Raw genomic sequence first — 25,467 nt, 5'->3', positions numbered from 1 at the left:
AAAAAATTTACTTCTTGATATGCATGGCTGATTGATCTCAATTCCTTGCTGTGAATAATATCAATTATGACCAGGGTCTCCTTAACTTGCCTCTTGTCATTTGGAGAATGGTATTTTTGTTTTGCACTCTTTTGTTTTGCATTGGGTCTGCTTCATGGGCTTTAACTGTATAATAAAGAATATTGTTAACATTTTATTTGATACTCTAAGGAAAGAAAAAATAGATCCTGGTATTTTTTGCAATGGGTATGGCAATGGCGTGTATAGATATAAGTTTATTGATTGTTGAATAGCAAGGTATAGCAATGTTACTTTTTCCACTTCTATTAAAGGGTGACCCCATTAGAATAAGTTCTTTTCTTTTATACATTTCCAATGCATGGGATATCACTGTAATCTAATTTACAAATTGAGAAAATAAAATTTATTTTTAAAGATCAATTTGTATTTACTGAAATTTGAATCTCTTAAAAATATTCCAGAATAAGTAAGCAAGTGATGGGAAAATTATCTGCATCCAGTGTGAATGTCTCCTCACTAGTTAACCCCAGCTTTTCTGTAACTAATGTGAAGGAAAACCTTCATATGTAACGTTTTGTATTATTGTGAAGAGGATGTTTTTATCTATACATGCATCTGTGTTTAAACATGGTAAACAAATTTGAATATGTCGATGATGAGGTAGATAAGTGCTAGAAGTTGATAACTAAAGAAAAGACCGGAGGAAGAGGTAAATATGCAGTGCATAAGAGTACTGAATCTGAGGCATAGCACAGAAGTTTAAATGCTGGATTGTAGTTAGGAGTAACAATACCATCATTGTAATATAGTATATCTCTCCATCTGTGTTCCTGACTTCCCTGGTTACTTTCAGCATGGAACATGTGAATTATGTGCATTGTTCCCTTATTCTGGAGATTGGAGTTGGCAGGGCCATAGTCCTGCTGTTCTAGTTTGTCTACAATTTTCCTAATAGTCACATGATTTTCCTGGTAAATGGAAAAGAGTTTCTGCTGCATAAGGAAGGCTAAATGGTTTAGTTTAAAGAAGTAATTTGGGGAGGGGAGGAGAGGAGGAAGCCAAGATGGCAGAGTAGAAGAATGACCTGTAGGAGCTCTACCTCCACAACCCATAAAATACCTCTAAAAATATAACTCTAAACAAATTCTAGAGCAGCAGAAACCACAAAATGACAGAGTGAAAGAGATTTCCAGTCCAAGGCAGCCTGGAAGACCAACAGGAAAGGTGGATCACACCAGGTTCAGAGCGGAGATCAGCCTGGCCGTGGTCGTGTGACATGAAAAGGTAAAAAGGAAAGAGAAATCATAAGGGACTTACTAAAGTTGAACTGTTTACATTTCTACATAGAAAGATAATATTTGTAACTTTTGAAACTTTTCTCAGTATTTGGGTAATTGGAGCGATTATGCACACACACACATACACATACATATAGACAGAGGGCACAGGGTGAGTTGAATAGGAAGGGATGATATCTAAAAGAACAAAATTAAAGGGTGAAAGAGGAGTATATTCGAAGGAGAAAGGGAGAAATGGAATGGGGCAAATTATTTCTCATAAAAGAGGCAAGAAAAGGCTTTTTCAATGGAGGGGAAAAGGGGGGAAATGAGAGGGAAAAAATGAAGCTTACTCTCATCACGTTTGACTTAAGGAGGGAATAAGATTCACACTCAATTTGGTATGAAATCTATCTTACACTACAGGAATGTAGAGGAGAAGGGGAAAAGTGGGGTGGGGAGGATGATAGAAGGGAGGGCAAATGGGAGGAGGGAGTAATTAGAAGTAAACACTTCAGGGGAGGGACAAGGTCTAAAGAGAGAATAGAATAAATGGGGGGCAGGATAGGATGGAGAAAAATATAGTTAGTCTTTCACAACGTGACTGTTATTGAAGTCTTTAGCAAAACTACACATATATAGCCTATATTGAATTGCTTGTGTTCTTAGTCAGGAAAGGTGGCAAGGGAGGAAGGGAGAGAAGTTGGAACTCAAAGTTTAAGGAATGAATGTTGTGAATTATTTTTGCATTCAACTGGGAAATAAGCAATACAGGTAATGGGGTATACAAATCTACCTTTCTCTACAAGAAAAATGAGACGATGGGGATAAGGGAAGGGATGGGTATGATAGAACGGAGGGGACATTGGGGGAAAGGATAATCAGAATTCACAGTGTTTTGGGGTGGGGGAGGGTAGAGATGGGGAGAAAGTTTGGAACTCAATATCTCATGGAAATGAATGCAGAAAACTAAAGATAAATAAATAAATTAAAAAGGAAAAAAAGTTATTTGTGATTGACAACTAAGTAATATACATATGCTTATAATTCATGTCCCTTCCTTACATATTGAGGAATGAAGCACTTTATTTCAATGAAGAGAAAAGTAAAGGTACCAACATATAGTTGCTAAACATTTGAGGCAAAGGATGTGGTCAAATGAGATGTGAGACAAATGAGATGAAGGATGTGGTCAAAGAGCTGGATGCTCCAGCTACTAAGGGATCTAGCATTTCTTATTCATCAATTTTAACTGAATGAACTGACAAAAATACTTCTCTACTATTCCCTTGGAGTCTCAGACTTTGTCTGTTATAGTTTTCCTATAGGTGAATGATGGATATTTCTTTCAGAATATACTTACCAAGGTGAAGATTGTGTCAAAAATTAAAGAAAATCTTTTTTTTTTTTTTTTTTTGGTAGCAAGACCACTCATTCTGAAGGAAGAATGCTTCAGATCCTCAATGGTGTCTTACAGGTTGAAAACAATTATGGAAATAATATTTCTCAGGACAGTCTGAGATGGGGAGGTGGTAGATCTTGATGACTGCTCCTATGCACAGATGAAAAGATGGATGGTAACACCAGTGGGATGGAAGAATGATAATATTCACCAATAGTTTCACTCATAGGAGTGAGAGCAACATGTGATACCTAAGACATTTACAGTTTTAGACACAAAATGATTTCTTCAACTTTCAGAATCAAGCAACACTGATCCCCCAGGTCCATATGGAGAGCTCTATGTTCCACATTTACATTTTATAACAGAGAGCCAAAGCTCTAATATTTTTCTTTGGAACCATATAGAAGTTTTAAAGGATTATAGGATTCATAGATTTAAAACTGGACACACTCTTAGTGGCCATCTAGTCAAATCCCTTCTCTTTATTAAAAAGGTAAATGAAACCAAAGACAAGTAAAGTGATTTGCCTAAAGTCACATAAGGAGCAAGTTGCAGAGCCAGGACTCAAATCGAGGTCCTCTGATTCCAAATCAGCATTCCTTACACTGTATGGATTTGGCTCAATTTTTACTTACTTTAATTTTAAAATTATTTTTTATTTTTCCCCAAATACATAGAAAAACCCATTTTAACATTCATTTAAAAATTTTTTGATATGCAAATTTTCTCCTTTCCCTTCCTCCTTTCCCCTCTTCCCATTGAGAAGGCAGGCAATTTGACATAGGTTATGCATGTGTACTCATGCAAAACATATTTCCACATAAGTCTTGTGTGAAAGACAATAGAGACAAAACAAACAAACAAACAAATAAGCAAATAAAGTAAAGGAAAAGTATCTTTGATTAGCATTCAGCCTGAGAAAAGAGTTCTTTTCTCTGGAGATGAACAGCACCTTTCATCATAAGCCGTCAGACCTCTTTTGGATCATTGCATTGCTGAAAAAAGTTATTCAGAGTATATCACCACACGATATTGCTGTTACTGTGTCCAGTGTTCTCCTGGTTCTGATCATTTCACTTTGCCAGTTCATGTAAATCTTCCCAGGTTTTTCTAACAGCATCCTGCTTGTTATTTCTCAGAACACCTAAGTATTCCTTCACAATCTTATACAGCAGCTTCTTTAGCCATTCTTCAATTGATGGGCATCTCCTCAGTTTCCAATCCTTTGCCACTAGTAAAAGCTACTATAAATAGTTTCACACATTTAAAAACAATCTCTCTGGGATACAGAACTAGCAGTGGCATGACTTGGTCAAAGGATTTGTATATTTTATTGCCCTTTGGGCATAGTTCCAAATTGCTCTCCAGAATGGTTAAATAAGTACAAAACTTTACCAACAGTGCATTAATGTTTTACTTTTCCCACATCCTTTCCAACATTTATAAGTTTCTTTTTCTGTCATATTAGCCAGTTTAATGTGTGTGGGATGGTAGTTCAAAGTTGTTTTAATTTGTAATTTTCTCTTTTATTTTTTTTAAATATATAATTTATTCATTTTTCAATTCTTAACATTCACTTCCAAAAGAATTTGAATTCAAAATTTTCTCCCCATCTATCCCCACCTCCACCCCAGGACAGCATGCACCCCACCCACCCTTTCCTCCATTCTGTCCTCTCTTCTATTACTTATGCTTCTTCCATTTCCCCTGCCCTCTATTTTCCTGTAGGGAAAAATAGATTTCTATACTCCATTGCCTGTATAGTTTCATTTCCAATTCCATGTTAAAACAGTTTTAACATTCATTCTTAAAACTTTGAATTCTGTAATCCCTCCCTCCTGCCCCACCCACCTTCATTGAGAAAATAAGCAATTCAATATAGGTCATATGTGTGTAACACATGTGTAAAGCACTTCCATAATAGTTATGTTGTAAAAGACTAAACACACTTCCCTCTGTCCTATCCTGCGCTTCATTTATTCCATTCTTTCCCTTGACCTGTCTTCCCACAATAGTGTTTGCTTCTGATTATCCTTTTCCCCAATTGGCTGTCCTTCTATTATCTTCCCTCTCTTACCTCCTTCCCTTTTGCCTTACTGCAGGGTAAAACAGATTGCCATATTTCACTGAGTGTGAGTTATTCCCTCCTTAAGCCAAATTCTATGACAGTAAGACTCAGTTATTTCTTTTCATCTGCCCCCTCTTCCCCTCCATTGTAAAATCTTTCTTTCCTCTTTTATGTGAGATGATTTCCTATGTTCTACTTCTCCCTTTCTCTTACTCCAAGTACATTCCATTCAACAGTAAATTTTGTTCTTCTGGGTATCTTCCCTTTATATTCAGCTCACCATGTGCCCTCTGTCTATGTATATATACCTACATATATATATGTATATATGTATACATATATATATGCACATATACACATGTACATATACATACGTACACATCTATAATATACACATACATACATACCCACTATACACCTACACATGTATTTTCCCTCTAACTACCCTAACAGTGAAAAAGGTCTCAGATATAAATAGTTCAAATTTTTTTTTATTTATTTAACTTTTTACATTCATTTTCACAAAAATTTTGAGTTCCAAATTTTCTCCCCTTTTGGCCCCTCCCCCCACCCCAAAACACCAAGCATTCTAATTGCCCCTATCACCAATCTGCTCTTTCTTCTATCATCCCTCTGTGCCCTTGTCTCCATCTTCTCTTTTGTCCTGTAGGGCCAGATAACTTTCTATACCCTTTTACCTATATTTCTTATTTCCTAGTGGCAAGAGCAGTACTCAACAGTTGTTCCTAAAACTTTGAGTTCCAACTTCTCTTCCTCCCTCCCTCCCCACCCCTTCCCTTTGGAAGGCAAGCAATTCAATATAGGCCAAATCTGTGTAGTTTTGCAAATGACTTCCATAATGGTCGTGTTGTATAAGACTAACTATATTTCCCTCCATCCTATCCTGTCCCCTATTACTTCTATTCTGTCTTTGATCCTGTCCCTCCCCATGAGTGTCATCCTCAAATTGCTCCGTCCTCCCCATGCCCTCCCTTCCATCATCCCCCCCACCCTGCTTATCCCCTTATCCCCCACTTTCCTGTATTGTAAGATAGGTTTTCATACCAAAATGAGTGTGCATTTTATTCCTTCCTTTAGTGGAATGTGATGAGAGTAATCTTCATGTTTTTCTCTTACCTCTCCTCTTTATCCCTCCATTAATAAGTCTTTTGCTTGCCTCTTTTATGAGAGATAATTTTCCCCATTCCATTTCTCCCTTTCTCTTCCCAATATATTTCTCTCTCACTGCTTGATTTCATTTTTTAAAGATATGATCCCATCCTCTTAAATTCTCTCTGTGCACTCTGTCTCTATGAGTGTGTGTGTGTGTGTGTGTGTGCATGTATGTGTGTGTAATCCCACCCAGTACCCAGATACTGAAAAGTTTCAAGAGTTACAAATATTGTCTTTCCATGTGGGAATGTAAATAGTTCAACTTTAGTAAGTCCCTTATGACTTCTCTTTGCTGTTCACCTTTTCATGCTTCTCTTCATTCTTGTGTTTGAAAGTCAAATTTTCTTTTCAGCTCTGGCCTTTTCATCAAGAATGCTTGAAAGTCCTCTATTTCATTGAAAGACCAATTTTTCCCCTGAAGTATTCTACTCAGTTTTGCTGGGTAGGTGATTCTTGGTTTTAGTCCTAGTTCCTTTGCCTTCTGGAATATCCTATTCCATGCCCTTCAATCCCTTAATGTAGAAGCTGCTAGATCTTGTGTTATCCTGATTGTATTTCCACAATACCTGAAGTGTTTCTTTCTAGCTGCTTGCAATATTTTCTCCTTGACCTGGGAACTCTGGGATTTGGCCACAATGTTCCTAGGAGTTTCTCTTTTTGGATCTCTTTCAGGTGGTGTTCTGTGGATTCCTTGAATATTTATTTTGCCCTCTGGTTCTAGAATCTCAGGGCAGTTTTCCTTGATAATTTCATGAAAGATGATGTCTAGGCTCTTTCTTTGATCATGGCTTTCAGGTTGTCCCATCATTTTTAAATTTTCTCTCCCAGATCTATTTTCCAGGTCAGTTGTTTTTCCAATGAGATATTTCACATTATCTTCCCTTTTTTCATTCTTTTGGTTTTGTTTTATGATTTCTTGGTTTCTCATAAAGTCATTAGCCTCCATCTGTTCCATTCTAATTTTGAAGGAACTATTTTCTTCAGTGAGCTTTTGAACCTCCTTTTCCATTTGGCTAATTCTGCTTTTGAAAGCATTCTTCTCCTCATTGGCTTTTTGACCCTTTTTTGCCAATTGAGTTAGCCTGTTTTTCACGGTGTTATTTTCTTCAGCATTTTCTTGGGTCTCCTTTAGCAGGGTACTGACCTGCTGTTCATGCTTCACTTGCATGTCTCTCATTTTTCTTCCCAGCTTTTCCTCCACCTCTCTAACTTGATTTTCAAAATCCTTTTTGAGCTCTTCCATGGCCTGAGCCCATTGGGTGGGCTGGGACACAGAAGCCTTGACTTCTGTGTCTTTCTCTGATGGTAAGCATTGTTCTTCCTCATCAGAAAGGAAGGGAGGAAATCTCTGTTCACCAAGAAAGTAGCTTTCTATGCTCTTATTTCTTTTCCCTTTTCTGGGCATTTTCCCAGCCAGTGACTTGACTTCTGAATATATTCTTCACACCCACTTGGCCTCCAGATCCTCCCAGCCAGTGCCTGGGGTCTGAGATTCAAATGCTGCTTCCCAACCTCAGGGCTTTGGGTGGGGGCGGGGCTGCTATTCAGTGTGAGATTAAAAGTTCAGTTGCTCAGGTGGGGGTGGGGCTGCCTCACAGGCTCAGTTCCCTCAGGGGGTTTATGCAGAGACCTTCAACAATGTATCCAGGCTCCTGCCTGATTGGGGAGCCCTGGTCTGCTCCCACCTCCTCTGTTGCCTCCCGAGGGGGCCTGAGTTTTGGGGGTACCCCACTCCCCTCTCGACCCGCCAAAGAGACCCTCTCACCTACCCCCATCACCTGTGGGTGGAGGAACCTGTGGGGCTGCTGGAGATTCTGTCCCTGAAGCCAGCACGGATCTGCTCCTCTTGGTGTTGGGCGGCCACAGCAGGGCTGGGCTCAGCTCTGCATCCACAGCATGATGGACCTTTTGTGAGAGGTTTGCAGGCTTCCTGGAACAGAAATCTCTTCCTCTCCACCGTTCTATGGCTTCTGCTGCTCCAGAATTCACCAGGGGTTCTTTTTTTACAGATATTCTATGGGTTGTGGGTTCGGAGGTATGTGTATGTGCGTCTTTGTACTCAGCCATCTTGGCTCCGCCCCCCCTCAACTTTAATGAGTTACTTAAGACTTCTTTTTCCTGTTTATATTATCATGTTTCTCTTGAATTTTGTATTTGAAAGTCAAATTTTCTATTCAGCTTTGGTCTTTTCAACAAGAGTGCTTGGAAGTCATCTATTTAATTGAAACTCCATTTTTTTCTCTGAAGTACTCGGTTTTGCTAGGTAAGTTGTTCTTCCTTTTAATTCTATCTCCTTTGACTTCTGGAATATCATATTCCAAGTCCTTTGATCCCATAGTGTAGAAGCTGTTAAATCCTGTATTATCCTGATGGTATTTCCAAAATATTTGAATTGTTTCTTTTTGACTTTTAGTAATATTTTCTCCTTGACCTTAGAACTCTGGAATTTGGCTACAACATTCCTAGGAGATTTTCTTTTGGGATCTCTTTCAGGAAGCAATCATGAATTTTTTTCATTTCTATTTTACCCTCTGATTCTAGAATATCAGGACAGTATTCCTTGATAATGTCTTGGAAGATGATGTCTAGGTTCTCTTTTTATCATGGTTCTCAGGTAGAGCAACAATTGTTAAATTATCTCTCCTGGATCTATTTTCCAGGTCAGTTGTTTTTTCAATGAGATATTTCACATTGTCTTCTATTTTGTCATCTTTTGGGTTTTATTTTATAATTTCTTGGTTTCTCATTAAGTCATTAGCCTTCATCTGCTCCATCGTAATTTTTAAAGAGCTACTTTCTTCTCTGAGCTTTTGAACTTCCTTTCCAATGTGGCCAATTCTGCTTTTTAAAGCATTCTTATCCTCGTTGACTTTTTGGACCTGTTTTGCCCTTTCAGTTAGTCTATTTCCAAAGGTGTTATTTTCTTCAGCAATTTTTTGGGTCTCCTTTAGCAAGCTGTTGACTCGCTTTTCTTGATTTTCTTGCATCACTCCTGTTTCTCTTCCCAATTTTTCCTCCACACCTCTCTTACTTGATTTTCAATTCCAAGGCCTGAGATCATTGCATATTTTTTTGTTGGAGGTTTTGGATGTAGAAGCCTTGACTTTCATGTCTTTCTCTACTGGTATGCTTTGTTTGTCCTCACCCAAATGGATGGAAGAAAATACCTTTTCACCAAGAAAGTTACCTTCTATGGTCTTATTTTTCCCTCTTTTTTGACATTTTCCCAGCCAGTTACTTGACTTTTGAGTCCTCTGTCAAGAGGAGGGTATACTTCAGGGATTTGTAAGTTCTTAGTTCCTCCAAGGTGGCACAATCAAGGGAGAGGAGTTTACTCCTCTCCTGGCCTACACTCTGGTCTCTGAGCAACCACAAACACTCTTTTGTGCTCAGAATCTGTGAGTAGGATTCCCTCTCCACAGTCACCACCAGTTCCACCATGCCAACACTCCTGCTCATTCCAAGACTGCCACTAAGAACTGAGACCCAGCTTAGTCATTTGATTCCCCCAGAGTCTTTAGGCAGAGGGCTTGAAAAGTGAAAGGTGCTGCTACAGTGATGGCCAATGCCCTGGGTCCAGACCTGGGACCAGATTGCACACCCCTCTCACCCAGGTAAAAGAGTTTTCTGACTGACCTTTATAGCTGTCTTTGGTGTTTGTGGGCTGAGAAATCTAGGAACTTCAGCTGCTACCCATGATTGCTCACCCTGAAGCCTGCTCCAGCCCTCTTCCTGCTGTGCTGCGAGTCCAAGACTGTGTTGTGCTCAGCTCTGAGCCTGGTGCTATGGACCTTTCCTATCATCCTTCCAGGCTGTCTTGGGCTAGAAATCACTTTCATTGTAATTTTGTGGCTTCTGCTGCTCTAGAATATGTTTATAGTAATTTTTTACAGGTGTGTTATAGGCTGTGGAGGGAGAACTAGAGTAGGTCCTTCCTTCTACTGTGCCCCTCAATTTGCATTTTTCTAATCCATATTGATTTAGAGCATTTTTTCACATACGACTCCATTTAAAAATGTATTTTATTTTTTCTAATTATATGTGAAATAATTTTAGCATTCTTTTTTAAAACTTTTGGGCTCCAAATTTCTCCCTCCCTCCCTCACCTCTTTCCTCATTAAGAAGTCAAGCAATTTGATAGATGTTATACATATATAGTCATACAACACAGATTTTCCATGTTAGTCATGTTGTGAAAGAAAAAAGACCTAAACACAGGCAAATAAAGAAAAAAATGTTTCAGTCTACCTTTAGATATCATTAGTTCTTTATCTGGAGGTGGATAGCATTTTTTATAACTAGTTCTTTCAAATTTTGGTTCACTGTATGCCTGAGAATAGTTAACTGTTCACAGGTGATCATTGTACATGATTGCAATTACTTTGTTCAATGTTCTGATTCTGCTCATTTCATTTTGCATCAGTTCACAGAAGTCTTTCAAAGTTTTGTGGGCTATTTTTTTCTTTTTACTCATCATATCTTATGGCAAAATGCTACTCCAATACAATCATATACCATAATTTGTTCAGTCATTGTCCAGTTGATGGGTATCCTCTCAATTTCCAGTTCTTTGCCACCACAAAATATATACATATATATGTATATATACATATATATACTTATATATAGTTAGATAGATATAGATATATGGATAGAGATATATTTTTCTTTTTTCCATCTTTTTGGGATACAGACCCAGAAGTGGTATTGCTGGAGCAAAGGATGTGCATAGTTTCATAGCCTTTTGGGCATAGACATTGGCTCCATTTAAGGAAAAATAGTAATGCATTTTGAATGAGTGTTTGCATCATTTTGTTCATTCCTTGTACCATCTGTGTTCACTTCACATATGTCTCATTGGTTTAAAGAAGAGGATCTCAGAGTTTCAAAGGGACCTTAGAGATCATTGAGTTCAATCTGCTCAATGTAAGACTCTCCACTGTAACTTTTCTGACACGTGAGGGAAACAGCAACAGTTACTGCTGATAATCACTCTTAAGCCAGGAAAGTCCAGAAGACAGCCTTTAAGCAGGGGGCAGGGGCCCCATGGTGTCTGAGGTTCACAGTGCAGTGGGTTTAAGGTTCAGGGAAGGGAAAAGAAAGGGAGAGGAGGGGAAGAGAGGGCAGGGAACGTAAATTTGAATCGCCAAAAGATGCGCAGTTGACTTGGGTTTTGCTGGCTATTTTCCTTTCCCTTACCCTCTCCTCCCCTCTCTTCTCCTCTCCTACCCGTTACAGCTGTTGCGAAGTGAAGGTTAGACACCATGGGATCCCTGCCCCCAGCCTAAAGGCTCTCTTCTGGACCCTCCTGACTTAAGAGTGATTATCAATAGTAACTGTTACTGGTTTCCTCCCAGAGTGATGTGTTTCTTTCCTTTGTGTTGTTAAAGGGGCCATGCGGTGACTACTTCTTAATCAGGCCTATTCAATGAATGGACATTACCTCAGTGAAAACCTGCATAGACCCCAGCCTAAAGGAGCCAAGGTCTCTCATTGCATCCTGGGCCATCTCCAGTCATCCTGTAGAATATCTGGTCGCTGGATCCAGATGGTTCAGGAGGAGAAGTGAGGCTGGTGACCTGCACAGCCCTCCCTCACTCAAAGCAAAGTCAAGTGCAAGTCATGTCATCATTTCTCTGATGGGATGGTCTTCTTTGGCAATGAACACAAACTTTGAACACAACTCTGACACATGATTATTCAACTTCTTTGATAGATAAATCAGTACCTTAAAAGGCAATCTTTTCTCTTTGGACATTTTTCCTTCTATCAAACTTAAAATGTCCTCTCTGTAATATGTGACAACTGTAATACATGGCAGCTGGTGCAGTACTAAGAATGCTGGGCCTGGAGTTATGAAGGCCTGTGTTCAAATGTGGCCTTAGACACTATTTTTTAGCTATCTGACCCTGGGGGAGTCATTTAATCTCCTCTGTCTTAGTTTCTTTATCTATAAAAGTAGGATAACAATGGTGTCTGCCTCCCAGGATTGTTATGAAGATTAGATGATATAATTATAAAATGCTTCGCACAGTACCTGGCACATAGTAAGTGCTATATAAATAAATGCTAATAATAATAATAACCATTATTATTATTAATCATCTCCTCTTTCATTGTTCCTCATTCTGCCCTCTAGTGTTAAGCAGAACCCATCTAACTCCTTTTCGTAACTGTTAAGTCCCAAGATACTGACCCCAACCTTTTCTTGGAATGCTGATCACCTCTTTATTTTGATATTTTACTATATCCTATATTTATTCCTATATTTCATCTTTTGAAAATATTGTTCTAGCCTTTGAGATATTTGGAATATATCATCATATATTTTTCAATTGCTCCCAGTCTTTCATCATATCTAAATTCTGCTTTCATCCAAGTTGTTAATACTAAAAGCAGCAACAGAAAAAGGTCAAGTTCAAAGAACTTTATAAAACTGAAAGCTATACACATGCACAAATATATATGTATGTGTGTATATATATGCATATATGTATATACATGTATATCTGTATATACATACATATACATGCACATACATTCATACATATGGGAGAGTAGAAGTTTTTCATAGACTGTGGTGGAAATTTTGGAGAAATGCAGAAGAGAGAATTAGCAGAGAGGAAAAGAAAAGTAGGTATTATCCCATAGGAGAAGTATAACCATGGCAGTCCATACCTGCCCTGTGTTGCAGTTCTCTGGGACAAATAGAAAGGTGTGTAATTGTGTTTTTATCTTGGTTGCTCACTCTAGCAGCAGGAATGCTGAAGAGATAAACCAGCCATGAAGAACTGACTTATTTATATTTGTATTTTTAAAAGTTCTGTTGAAGAATCCATTTAGTATATTTAATATCAGTTCTCATAAACATTCACAACTGACCCTGTCTTAATGTTGCCTGGTTCCCTTTGTTTGTGGCTTGGAGGAGCAAAAACAGCCACACAAGAGAGGGGGATCTTTCCTACAACAGTGTTGGGAACTTAAACCCAAATCCATTATTCTCCTTAATTAAAGGTTTAAGCACTACTCATTTCATAACTACATCACCTCAGTTCCAGATGCAAAATTGCTACAAACACAGATCATATTTATAAAGTGTCCTTCACTTATATCAAAGCTAAAGCTACCATTTTAAAGTTTTCATTCACTCTTACTTTTTGAGAACAAGCAGAACAAGGCATCAGAATGTGTTCAGTTATTTTCAACTCACATGATGCTTCTTATGTAATATAATTTCTAGAGTCTTCACAATCCTGGTTGCTATCCGCTGGATTTATCTCTCATAAAACATTATTTTCTGGTGCAGAAGTATGGGTGCTGATAATTGGAGGGAGCAACAAAGGCAGGAATGTGAAATGGGTAGCCTAAGGCAAGTATCCTTTTGGTTTAGATTCTATTCTGGAAAGAAATTAGAAACTTGTAGTTCATGCAAGAGTTAACAAAAGGAGGTTTATTTAGCCATAGAATACTGAGGATATCAAAAAAGATGCTATAGTACTTATCTTGGGTAGACACATCCACTCATCCATATGGAGTAATGTCTGGTGAGTATGACAAGATGTGATGACTCATTCAATACTGGAACAGCTGCCAAGTATGAAAAACCCTAATCCATAAAAGTAGGACTTTTTATGCCCTTAAGTGACCAAAAAGCCACGTCAGTGTAGTCAGAAAATGCCAGGAAACTGTATCAAGGAATGCACAGCTTGCACCTTAGCCCTCTGGCCAGTCAGGTTCTGGGGAAGCTCTGTTGCACTTCAGAGGAAATAAAAATAATTTAACCCATGCAGTGTATGTGTGTGTGTGTGTGTGTGTGTGTGTGTGTGTGTGTGTGTGTGTGATCCTCTAGATAATAGTCATATTAAAGTGTAAGTAAATCAGATCCATAGTATCAACTTGATTCCTGGCTTGACTGATGCCCCTCCGTGTCTTGGCTTTAGGTTTGGTTCTCATTTTCTGCATCTCTCTTGTCAGTCACTCCAACTTATTCCCCTAACGTCCCTCCAACATGAATTTTAGAAAGATCTAAACTTTTCTTGATCATAGGATGCCCTTTTAGTTGTCCCCTGAATAGTTTTCAAGAGCATATGATACTCTGAGTTCCATAAAATCCATTTAGCATATAAGATTATTACATACCTTGATTTGAAATTATATTAACTTTATTAGTTTAGGATAGGGAGCATGGCATATTGGAGAAAGATCCAGCCTAGGAGTCAGGAACAACTGAGTTCAAATCTTACCTCTCCCACATACTACCTGTGTAGTCCTGGAAAAGTCACTTAGTCTCTTATTTGCCTAATAGATTTACCTTCATAAGTGAACCTGAGACCTAGAATGGATGTAAATAGTAATTATTTCTGAGTCTTTCCCTTCCAGATCATTTTTTTCTGCTAGGTAAAGAGGCCCTTCTCTTCCTCATTTCTTATTAAGACAGTCACTGACTAGGTATTGACTCAGTCAAACTGGAACCTGTTAAAAACCTTAGTTTGAAAAATCCATGATCCCCCATTGCACCCTGGGTCATCTCTGGTTTTCCTGATCTATATCTGGCACCTGAGAAAATGAGACTGGTGACTTGGCACAGTTATCCCTCACTTAAATCCAACTCAGTTACATGTTATGGCATCACTGCCCTTCTGTCAGAGTCCCTTGGAGAATGAGGAACAAACAACAATCCATCTACCACTCATAGAAGCTTGTTGGGAAAACAGTCTGTCTTTCCTTTATTGCTGAAGCAATACCTCCACAGCCATCAGGTCACTTATTGTCTCTGCCTGTCCTTGCCTTAGGCTGCTCCCCTACTATCCCGTGAAGCTTTGACCCACTTCTTTCTGCAGCTTTAGGAAAATGCTCCTTTAGCTTTAGACCTCCCAGGCTGCATGCCTGGAGGCTATTATGACTCCCATTTTACAATCACTTCTTTCAAAGACTACTGGACCTGGCTTCTGGAGGTTATTCATCATATTCTTTAGTCCTTCATATTTTTTTAACCTGTCTCACAGATCCATCCAGGTGATGCTCTAAACACTCTGTTATTGTAAGACACATTCTTATTGCTCTCTATAGAGGGTGTTGAGCCCTGAAAACTATCTATGTTGGGGTGAATGCTTTTTTTTTCCCATTTCCCCCACTTTTTAAATTCATCTTCCCATTGTTTGAATCCCTTCTTTTGTCTGAGGCTCAGGATAAACAAATATACCCTCCATTTCAACTACCATGGTGTCCTACCATGTAGATGATTTTGAAGCTTTGGTAAGTCTCAGAATCATGGTTGAGGGGATGGCAGACAAAAGGGGAGTCTTGTGCTGGCATTTCTGTCATTATAGCAATGTGTTTTTCTCCTTTACATAAAGCTTACAATAGTTTTCCTAACATAACACTGGTTTACATCATACTCGAGATTGGATTAGTGGACAGCTAGACCTTCTAGGGTTTTTCCTACAAGAATTGCTGTCAATTCCTTCCATCCTTCATTTGTGGAGTTGCTATTTGGATATGAAGTGGGACTTCACATTCATGTCTATTAAATATTCTTTCATAAGTTTAGGCTCATCTTTCTAGCCTGAGATCTTTTGACTTTTGTTACTAACTCTTCTAGCTTTATGTTACCTATATATTTGATAAATGTATAAGTGTATGTTCTATGTCTTCAAATACAATGCAAATTAAAATGATGGATAGGATAAAATGATGTACAGAATTCTTGCTCTTGCTCCTAGACTCTTCCGTTTGAGCCTGATATCAATCCATTAAAACAATACTTTTGGGAGCAGCTAGGGGACACATTGAGTAGAGCACCTGTCAGGAGAGTCTGAGTCAGGAGAAGGTGAGTTCAAATCTGATCTCAGATGTTTGACACTTACTAGTTGTGTGACCTTGAGCAAGTTACTTAACCCCAATTGTCTTGCCTTCCCTCCTGCAAAAAAGAAAGAAAACAAAACTTTTGGGAAATAATAATAATATTTAGGGAACTTTAAAATTTGCAAAGCACATTACATGTATAATTATTTTCTTCTCCAAAAAACCACATATACCAAATGTTATAAACATTATTGTCATATCTATTTTATAGATGAAAACACTGAAACAGAGAACTGTCAAATGACTTAACCATTGCCATGCTGCTGTTCAGTGTCTGAGGCAAGATTCGAACACAGATGTTCCTGATTCCATGTTCAGTCTGAAAACCCAGAACAATGACATAAAGAAGAGACATTTCATTCCTGGTACCTTATAATCTGATTCAACCAGTATTTATTAAATATCTAGTTTTTACAAGATATTATGCTAGGGTCTAGGGATACAAAGGAAAAAAAAAATACACATACATACCCTACCCTTCCAAGGGTTCACATTCTGCTGAAGGCAGGATATATCATGGACATATAGATAAATTTATGATTATTTGAAGAAAGAGAGAATACAAACAGACTATAGCCTGACAGAAGAGGACTTTAAATGTCAAGCTAAGTAGTTTGCATTTTATCCTAGAGGCAATAGGGAGCTACTGAAACTTCTAAAGTCTGAAAATTCTATGGCAAAACTTACACTTTAGACAAATTATTTTGGAAGAAGACAGGCTCCCAAAATTTCTATCATCATGACCATCTCTAAATCTTGACTCGAGTGGGAGGCATCCAGTATATTAGATCTGACACTGACTTCGGAATGCATGGAATTCCTGAAGAAGGAAGAGACAATGCTGGAAGTACAATTAGGAGCCTCTAGTCATAGTTCAGGCAAGATCTGTTGAGGAAATACTGTAAGGTGGTGACTGTGTGAGTGGAGAGAAGGGAATAATGTGAAACATATTATCAAAGCAGAACCAAAAATCTTGGCAATTTATTATATATCAGGGGCTTGAGGACTGAGAAGAGCAGAGGATAGGCACCAAATTGTGCACTTGAAAAACTAGAAGAATGATTGTTGCCTCAATAGAAATAGGGAAGTGCAGAGTGGCAGAGGGGATAATGAGTTCAATTTTGGACATGTTTACTTTGAGGGGTAGAAGGAATAGAAACTGAGGACATTACCTGAAGTCTATAAAAAAGGAAGCAGCAGGGTTCCAGGAAAGAACATTAAAGTTCTGTGTAGGGAGAAGGACAATTATGTTGATCTAACAAAGGAAGCTGATAAGAAGTGGTCAGCCAGGTAGGCGAAGAATTAGAAGGATACAGAGAATATCCTGGCAGAGGATGTGGACAGAAGTATCAAAAATAAAGAAAGGTCAATAAGGATGGGGACTGAGAATGAAAGAGATTGGATATTACAATTAAGAGATTATTGGTAACTCTAAAGTCAACTGAATGGTGAGGTTGGAAAACAGATTGCAAGAAGTTAAGGTAGCAGCAAGCACTCTGACACATCCAGGATGGCCTGCTAGCACAGGTTCTTAGATCAGATTTTCTAAAAGGAAAGTAACTTTTGAGGGTTTAACAATGTTCTTTAATAACATACACCAACAGAGAAACTACAAGTAGAGAAATAAAGATCAACAGACAGGGCTTCTAATGGTGTGACCATAAGCCATACACATATCACAGATCAACAGACAGATCCAACTGCCTGACCATTACATACATACATAGCTACCAGAGAGAGAAGCACCAATATCTGGGTTTTCAAAGCCAGGGGAAGGGGAGCTTCTTAACAGCCCCCAGAGTCTCAACTGTCACATGAACCTTCTTTCAAAGAGTAAGCCCCAAAAGCAAAACCTCACCTCAGAACATATATACACTTTTCAGTCAGAGGGCATTACAATCCTGGTGACTCATTAGCAATTAACAACAGGTATGGGTCTTCCTACAAAACAAGCCTCCCTTAATGAAGTTTCCCTTAATTGGTTGCATCGGAGGCCTATAAATGGTGGTGGTGGGAGATCTTTTAAGGCCCATTAACATTACAATTAAGTAGTTGGAGGTGAAGAAGTAGAGGTAATGTATAGAAGTGTGTTTTTCTAGGAGTTTGGTTGGCAAAAGAGGCTAGCTTCCTCTTACTACCAATTATCTTTCTTCATTAGGTGCTAGTTTGGCCATGTGTTGATACTAAGGACCTAATAGGTCAGGTGAGGAAGAGGCATTGCTACAATACCCTTTTCCTACATGTCTATCTCCTGAAATACATCCATCACCACCATCCCTATTTACAAATAGATGCAACCCCTGAAACATGCAGAGAGGGTAGGAACCTTAGCCCTTATCAAAGGTAGAAGATGCAAAGGAAATGGGAAAGAGACCTTACCTAACAGTAAAGGTGATCTCTTATGATTAAGAAGATAATAGGAGCCTCCAACACTCACCTCAAAACCAATAGTCTATCACTTCTTGTCTATTCTGCTGTCAGGGTGCTTCTGCCAAGTTCCAACGTTGTCCTTTGCAAGGATCCTTCAAGTCTCCTATCTAGAGCATGAGGAGAAAGGAGATTCCTATTTATGAAGTCCGCATATTGGAGAAAGGACAACCTCGCATTTCATCCCTTGCAATTCCCCTGTGTCTAGATGTCTTGTTCCTTCCCTTTTGTGTGGTTTAAAAATTGGGGCCCTCCCCAAATCTTCATCATTATGACTACCTCTGGGCCTTGACTTAGGTAGGAAGCAACCAATGCGTTGGAGGTGACTTTGGTTTTGGAAGACGAAATAGTCAGTCTGTGTTGACTTCCCTAAATTCTGAAAAACAGACAGTGGTAGATGAAACTGAGGAACCTGTACAGTTAACTGTCCTATCTTTCATTTCATTTCGTCAGAATATATCCCATAGCCATTTGTAATGTCTGAGAACCAGTTTATAGAAAAATAGGATCGTAGGTTTAGAGGTCATGTGGTCCATGCCCTTTATTTTAATAGATTAGGAAAGAGGTCTACAGGCTTAACCTCATAATAGTTATGGCTCTGATCTGCATCTACCATAAAAAAATTCACATGACTCACATAATTCACTTAATTCTGATATTTTTCCTGCCTTTTCCTTCCTAACTATGAGAAAGCTTTATCTACATTATTTGTCTCGATTTTCCCCCTCCACAGCTACTCACTTCTTGATTCCTTTAAGTTGGTTTCCAACTATCCTGGGGCCAGAATGGCTTGTCCAAGGTTGCTGCTTCTCATTGCAACTGCAAACAGATAAGCAATATCATCTAATAGATTAATTATGAATTATAGCAAAAAACAACTTTCCACCTTTGTAGCTTTCTAATTGTAAACAGAAAAGAAAGATATGTAGTATAAATTGAATGCTTTAGTACCAAAGTGTTAATTGTTTTTTACCTGAACTTTTTTGTTTTTTAGTATTTTTATTTGTTTCAGACTATTCCCATGTTTCTCTATGTGTTATAGGACAATGATATTTTGTTACATTCCATGATATCTGTCTCTCTCCCTCCCTCCCCAATTCCTTAATCATTGGGCTCATACTTGCTTTGAGCTTTCTATTATTATAATGTTGCTGTGAATTTTGAGATGAAACACATCCATGTACCATTTCTGGTTATCATTAACCTCCTTAGAAATGAGGTGACCCAAAACTCTATCCCCTTTTTCTCTTCCTCTGTACTTAGATATCAATATCTGTGAGATTTAAATATCAATGACTTCTTTTTGTTCCCATCATTATGACCCTCTTCTTTCAGGGGAAGCCCCAAATCTTCTGGAGCTGAGGAAAGCAAGTGAAACGGAATGCCATGAACATCTTCAGCTTTTGCAAATGAGATGTATTCTGGATGGATGGTCTTTCAATTATAGAAAGTTTTCCCCCTACATTTTTTTCTCACTGCTGATGGAAAGTTGTGTGAACTTAACCCATTTCATGAGCAAGAAATGCATTTTTGGGAGCCAAGATGGCGGAGTAGGAAGATGCACATACACATATCTCCGAACCCACAACCCATAGAACATCTGTAAATAGCAACTCACTGTGAATTCTGCAGCACCAGAGGCCACAGAACATCGGAGCAAAGGAGATTTCTGTTCCAGAGGGACCTGCAAACCTCTCACAAAAGGTCCTTTGAGCCACGGACTGGGCACTGCGGACTGGGAGCCAAGCACAGCCCTGCTGCAGCCGTGGCACTGAGAGGAGCAGATCCGAGCAGGCTTCAGGGATGGGATCTCCAACAGCGGCACAAGTCCCTCCACCCACAGGTGACAGGGGTTGGTGAGAGGGTCTCTTTGGCAGGTCAAGAGGGGAGTGGGGTGCCACCATAACTCAGGCCCCCTCAGGAGGCAGCAATGGAGGTGGGAGCAGACCAGGGCTCCCCAAGAAGGCAGCAGCCTGGATCCATTGTTGAAGGTCTCTGCATAAACCCCCTGAGGGAACTGAGCCTGTGAGGCAGCCCCACCCCCACCTGAGCAACTGAACTTTTAATCTCACACTGAATGGCAGCCCTGCCCCCGCCAAAAGCCCTGAGGCTGGGAAGCAGCATTTGAATCTCAGACCCCAAGTGCTGGCTGGGAGGATCTGGAGGCGAAGTGGGTGTGAAGAGAGTATTCAGAAGTCAAGTCACTGGCTGGGAAAATGCCCAGAAAAGGGAAAAAAAATAAGACTATAGAAGGTTACTTTCTTGCTTAACAGGCATTTCCTCCCTTCCTTTCTGATGAGGAAGAACAATGCTTACCATCAGGCAAAGACAAAGAAGTCAAGGCTTCTGTGTCCCAGCCCACCCAATGGGCTCAGGCCATGGAAGAGCTCAAAAAGGATTTTGAAAATCAAGTTAGAGAGGTGGAGAAAAAGCTGGGAAGAGAAATGAGAGACATGCAAGCAAAGCATGAACAGCAGGTCAGCACCCTGCTAAAGGTGACCCAAAAAAATGCTGAAGAAAATAACACCTTGAATAATAGGCTAACTCAATTGACAAAAGAGGTTCAAAAAGCCATTGAGGAGAATAATGCTTTCAAAAGCAGAATTAGCGAAATGGAAAAGGAGATTCAAAAGCTCACTGAAGAAAATAGTTCTTTCAAAATTAGAATGGAACAGATGGAGGTTAATGACTTTATGAGAAACCAAGAAATCACAAAACAAAACCAAAAGAATGAAAAAATGGAAGATCATGTGAAATATCTCATTGGAAAAACAACTGACCTGGAAAATAGATTCAGGAGAGACAATTTTAAAATTATGGGTCTACCTGAAAGCCATGATCAAAAAAAGAGCCTAGACATCATCTTTCATGAAATTATCAAGGAAAACTGCCCTGAGATTCTAGAACCAGAGGGCAAAATAAATATTCAAGGAATCCACAGAACACTGCCTGAAAGAGATCCAAAAAGAGAAACTCCTAGGAACATTGTGGCCAAATTCCAGAGTTCCCAGGTCAAGGAGAAAATACCGCAAGCAGCTAGAAAGAAACACTTCAAGTATTGTGGAAATACAATCAGGATAACACAAGATCTAGCAGCTTCTACATTAAAGGATTGAAGGGCATGGAATAGGATATTCCAGAAGGCAAAGGAACTAGGACTAAAACCAAGAATCACCCACCCAGCAAAACTGAGTAGAATACTTCAGGGGAAAAATTGGTCTTTCAATGAAATAGAGGACTTTCAAGCATTCTTGATGAAAAGAACAGAGCTGAAAAGAAAATTTTCCTTTCAAACACAAGAATGAAGAGAAGCATGAAAAGGGAAACAGCAAAGAGAAGTCATAAGGGACTTACTAAAGTTGAACTATTTACATTCCTACATGGAAAGACAATATTTGTAACTCTTGAAACTTTTCAGTATCTGGGTACTGGGTGAGATTACACACACACACATGCACACGCACACGCACACACACGTATAGACAGAGTGCACAGAGTGAATTGAAGAGGATGGGCTCATATCTTAAAAAAATGAAATCAGGAAGTGAAAGAGAAATATATTGGGAGGAGAAAGGGAGAAATGGAATGGGGCAAATTATCTCTCATAAAAGAGGCAGGCAAAAGACTTATTAGTGGAGGGATAAAGAGAGGAGGTGAGAGAAAAACATGAAGCTTACTCTCATCACATTCCACTAAAGGAAGGAATAAAATGCACACTCATTTTGGTATGAAAGCCTATCTTACAATACAGGAAAATGGGGGATAAGGGGGTAAGCAGGGCGGGGGGGGATGATGGAAGGGAGGACATGGGGAGGACAGAGCAATTTGAGGTCAACACTCATGGGGAAGGACAGTATCAAAAGAGAATAGAAGTAATGGGGGACAGGATAGGATGGAGGGAAATATAGTTAGTCTTATACAACTTATAGTATTTGCAAAACTACACAGATTTGGCCTATATTGAACTGCTTCCCCTCCAAAGGGAAGGGGTGGGGGGGGGGAGGGAGGTAAAGAAGTTGGAACTCAAAGTGTTAGGAACAACTGTCGAGTAATGTTCTTGCCTCTAGGAAATAAGAAATACAGGTAAAGGGGTATAGAAAGTTAACTGGCCCTACAGGACAAAAGAGAAGATGGAGACAAGGGTAGAGAGAGATGATAGAAAAGAGAGCAGATTGGTGATAGGGGTAATTAGAATGCTTGGTGTTTGCGGGGGGAGGGGACAAAAGAGGAGAAAATTTGGACCCCAAAATTTTGTTAAAATGAATGTTAAAAGTTAAATAAATAAATTAATTAAAAAATAAAAATAAAAATAAAAATAAAAGAAATGCTTTTTTTTTCAGTTGTTATTATTTCTTTTCTACCACATGTATACAAATAAAGTTAAATCTAAATGAAAACACTGTTACTCTTTTAAGAGTAGACAGGATTATGGAAGGGAGAAGAGGCAGACTATATAACCTTCTGCACTTTTGACCTTCATTTTCTTCATCTGTAAAATAAGGATAATAGATACTTCCTAGGGATATCATATTATTCACTCAAGCATTTATTAACGATTTATTAATATTTTGATTTTAAAATTCTTTTATTAATGAAAAGGACGCTGAACCCAAGCCCTATTATGTGTCAGGCACATTGTACTAAGTATCAGAAATACAAAGAAAGACAACTATTTTGGAGATTCATAGGGAATTATGCCCAAAGAATTATTAAACTGCGCATAGTCTTTGACCAGACATACCATATTAGGTGTGTTTCCAAAGATGATAAAGAAAAAAGAAAAAGAGCCTATATGCTCTAAAATATTTATAGCAACTCTCTTTGTGGTGGGAAATAAAACTGGAAACTGCAGGGGTAACTTTATTATATATTTAAAAGGAATAAGTTTGCAATTTCATGTACAATCATCTTTTCATCTCTCTTTTTCTACTTTATTATTGAAATGCTTATTTATTTCTTAAGTTCAGAACAAAAAAAATCTGAGCTCTCAAGGAGCTCACAGTCTGATGCAGGAGCTCAGCCTGATGGATCAAGTGAGCTACCACCTCTTACCCATTAATTTAACAAATGACAAAAAGAAGTCAGAAAATTCAACATTGGCAAAGGACAAGATATGAATCAATTTACCAAATTCTGACAATTTGGACATTTGTTTTCTTATTGTTTTATTATATTGGCCTGTTTGATGGATAGGGGAAGGTATAACTTATTTAATCCTTCTTTTAAAAATTAATGTGTTTTCAATTTTCAACAATTATTTCCACAAGTTTTAAATTTTCTGCCTCTCCCTTCCCCCTTCCTCCCAGAGACAGCTTGCAATCTTATATGGGTTCTACGCATACATTTTTATTAAACACACTTTCATTAGTCATGTTGCATAGAAGAATTAAAACAAATGGAAGAAACCATGAGAAAAACCAAACAAGAACATAATCTAACACAAGAGAAAATAGTTTTATTCATTCTGTGTTCTGATTCCATAGTTCTTTCTCAGGATATGGATGGTTCTTTGCATCACGAGTACTGTGGGAATGTTTTAAGTCCTTGAATTGCTGTGAAGGACTAAGTCTATCAGAAATAGTCTTCACACACTGAGGCTATTACTGTGTATAATGTTCTCCTGGTTCTGCTTATTTTGCTCAGCATTAGTTCATATATGTTTTTCTAGGTTTTTCTGAAGTCTGTCTGTTTATCATTTCTTATAGCACAATAGTATTCCATTACATTCATATAGCACAAATTGTTCAACTATTCCCCAACTGATGGGAGTAAAAACAATTTTTACCATTTGCTTTTAAAACTTTGAGTCACACCTTCTCTCCCTTTTCTCATCCTCACTGAGGAGATAAACAATTCAGTATAGTTTATACATGTGCAGTTATGCAAAACACTTCCATAACGGTCATGTTGTGAAAGATTAATTATATTGCCCTCCATCCTATCCCGCCCCCCATTTATTCTATTCTCATTTGACCCTATCCCTCCTCAAAAGTGTTTACTTCCAATTACACTCTCCTCCCATTTGCCCTCCCTTCTATAATCCCCCAAAGTTCCCACTTATCCCCTTCTTCCATGCTTTGCTGTAGTGTAAGATAGATTTTCATACTAGATTGAGTGTCCATGTAATTTCCTCCTTAAGCCAAATCTGATAAGAGTAAGGTTCCCTCTTTCCCTCTCATTTGCTCCCTCTTACCTTCCATTGAAAATGTTTTTTCTTGTGTCTTTTATGTGAGAGATAATTTGCCTCATTCTATTCCTTCCTTTCTCCTTCTCCCAATAGATTCCTCCCTTAATTTTATTTTTCAGATATCATCTCTTCCTATTCAATCACCCTGTGTCCTCTCCATATATGTATATTAATCCCCCTAAGCACCTTAATACTGAGAAAAGTCTCAAGAGTATTATCTTACCATGTAGGAATGTAAGCAGTTCAACTTTAGTAAGTCCCTTATGATTTTACTTTCCTGTTTACCTTTTCATACTTCTCTTGATTCTTGTGTTTGAGAGTCAACTTTTCCATTCAGCACCGTTCTTTCTTCTGGTAGTCATTTTTCCTTGGGGGTGGCACTTTTGAGGAATGTTAATATTTAGCTTGGAAAGGATAACTCTACGATCAGTCCAGCACTCTGCACCACACAAAGATTCATCATTTTCACATTTTGTCTGTCTCTTCTCCTTACAATTACATAACCTATCAGATGCCAATGTTTGCTGCAAGGGTGCATCCATGAAGTTTTATTGTATTTAGGTAAATAGAAAACAGTGTTGTTGATGAGAAGGTCATATGGTGTACAAATCTTCAGCAGTAAATGACTATTGCTGTTGCTGTTTTCAAATCCATTCTGCGCTAGGACTCCTTGCTAAGTCTGGTAGTCTGAGACTACTCTAGCATTAAAGTCACCCAGAATTCTAAGTTTGTCTTCTTTTGGCACATTGATAATAAGGGTCTCTATATCTTCAAAATAGTTTTCTTTGACCTCATCAGGGTTTGTCATGGTGACAGCATAGGCACTGATGATGGTGGCATGATGTTTTCTTGCAAGTGGCAATCGCATTATCCTGAGCCTGTTACTCACTCCTTTAGGCAGGCATACCAGCTTGCTGACTACATTAGTTTTGATTGCAAAACCTATGCCAGCTTCACAGCACTCCCCTTCAAGAGATACAAGGACACTCTCAAGGTCTCTCTCAAGAACTCTGGATTTGATAGTAGGACATGGGAGACACCGGCA

General features: G+C 38.7%; 1 long non-coding RNA gene across 1 annotated transcript; it reads left to right on the top strand.

Moving 5' to 3' along the window:
• Nucleotides 1-1,080: 1,080 nt before the first annotated feature.
• LOC140511069 (uncharacterized) lies at nt 1,081-11,684 on the top strand. The gene is made up of 2 exons (XR_011969428.1): nt 1,081-1,305; nt 11,335-11,684. It is a non-coding gene; the product is annotated as an uncharacterized lncRNA (long non-coding RNA).
• Nucleotides 11,685-25,467: the final 13,783 nt, after the last annotated feature.

The sequence above is a fragment of the Notamacropus eugenii genome, chromosome 6 (genome assembly GCF_028372415.1).
Source record: "Notamacropus eugenii isolate mMacEug1 chromosome 6, mMacEug1.pri_v2, whole genome shotgun sequence".
In the NCBI taxonomy this organism is placed as follows: domain Eukaryota; kingdom Metazoa; phylum Chordata; class Mammalia; order Diprotodontia; family Macropodidae; genus Notamacropus; species Notamacropus eugenii.
This window is presented reverse-complemented; position numbering and strand designations above follow the sequence as displayed.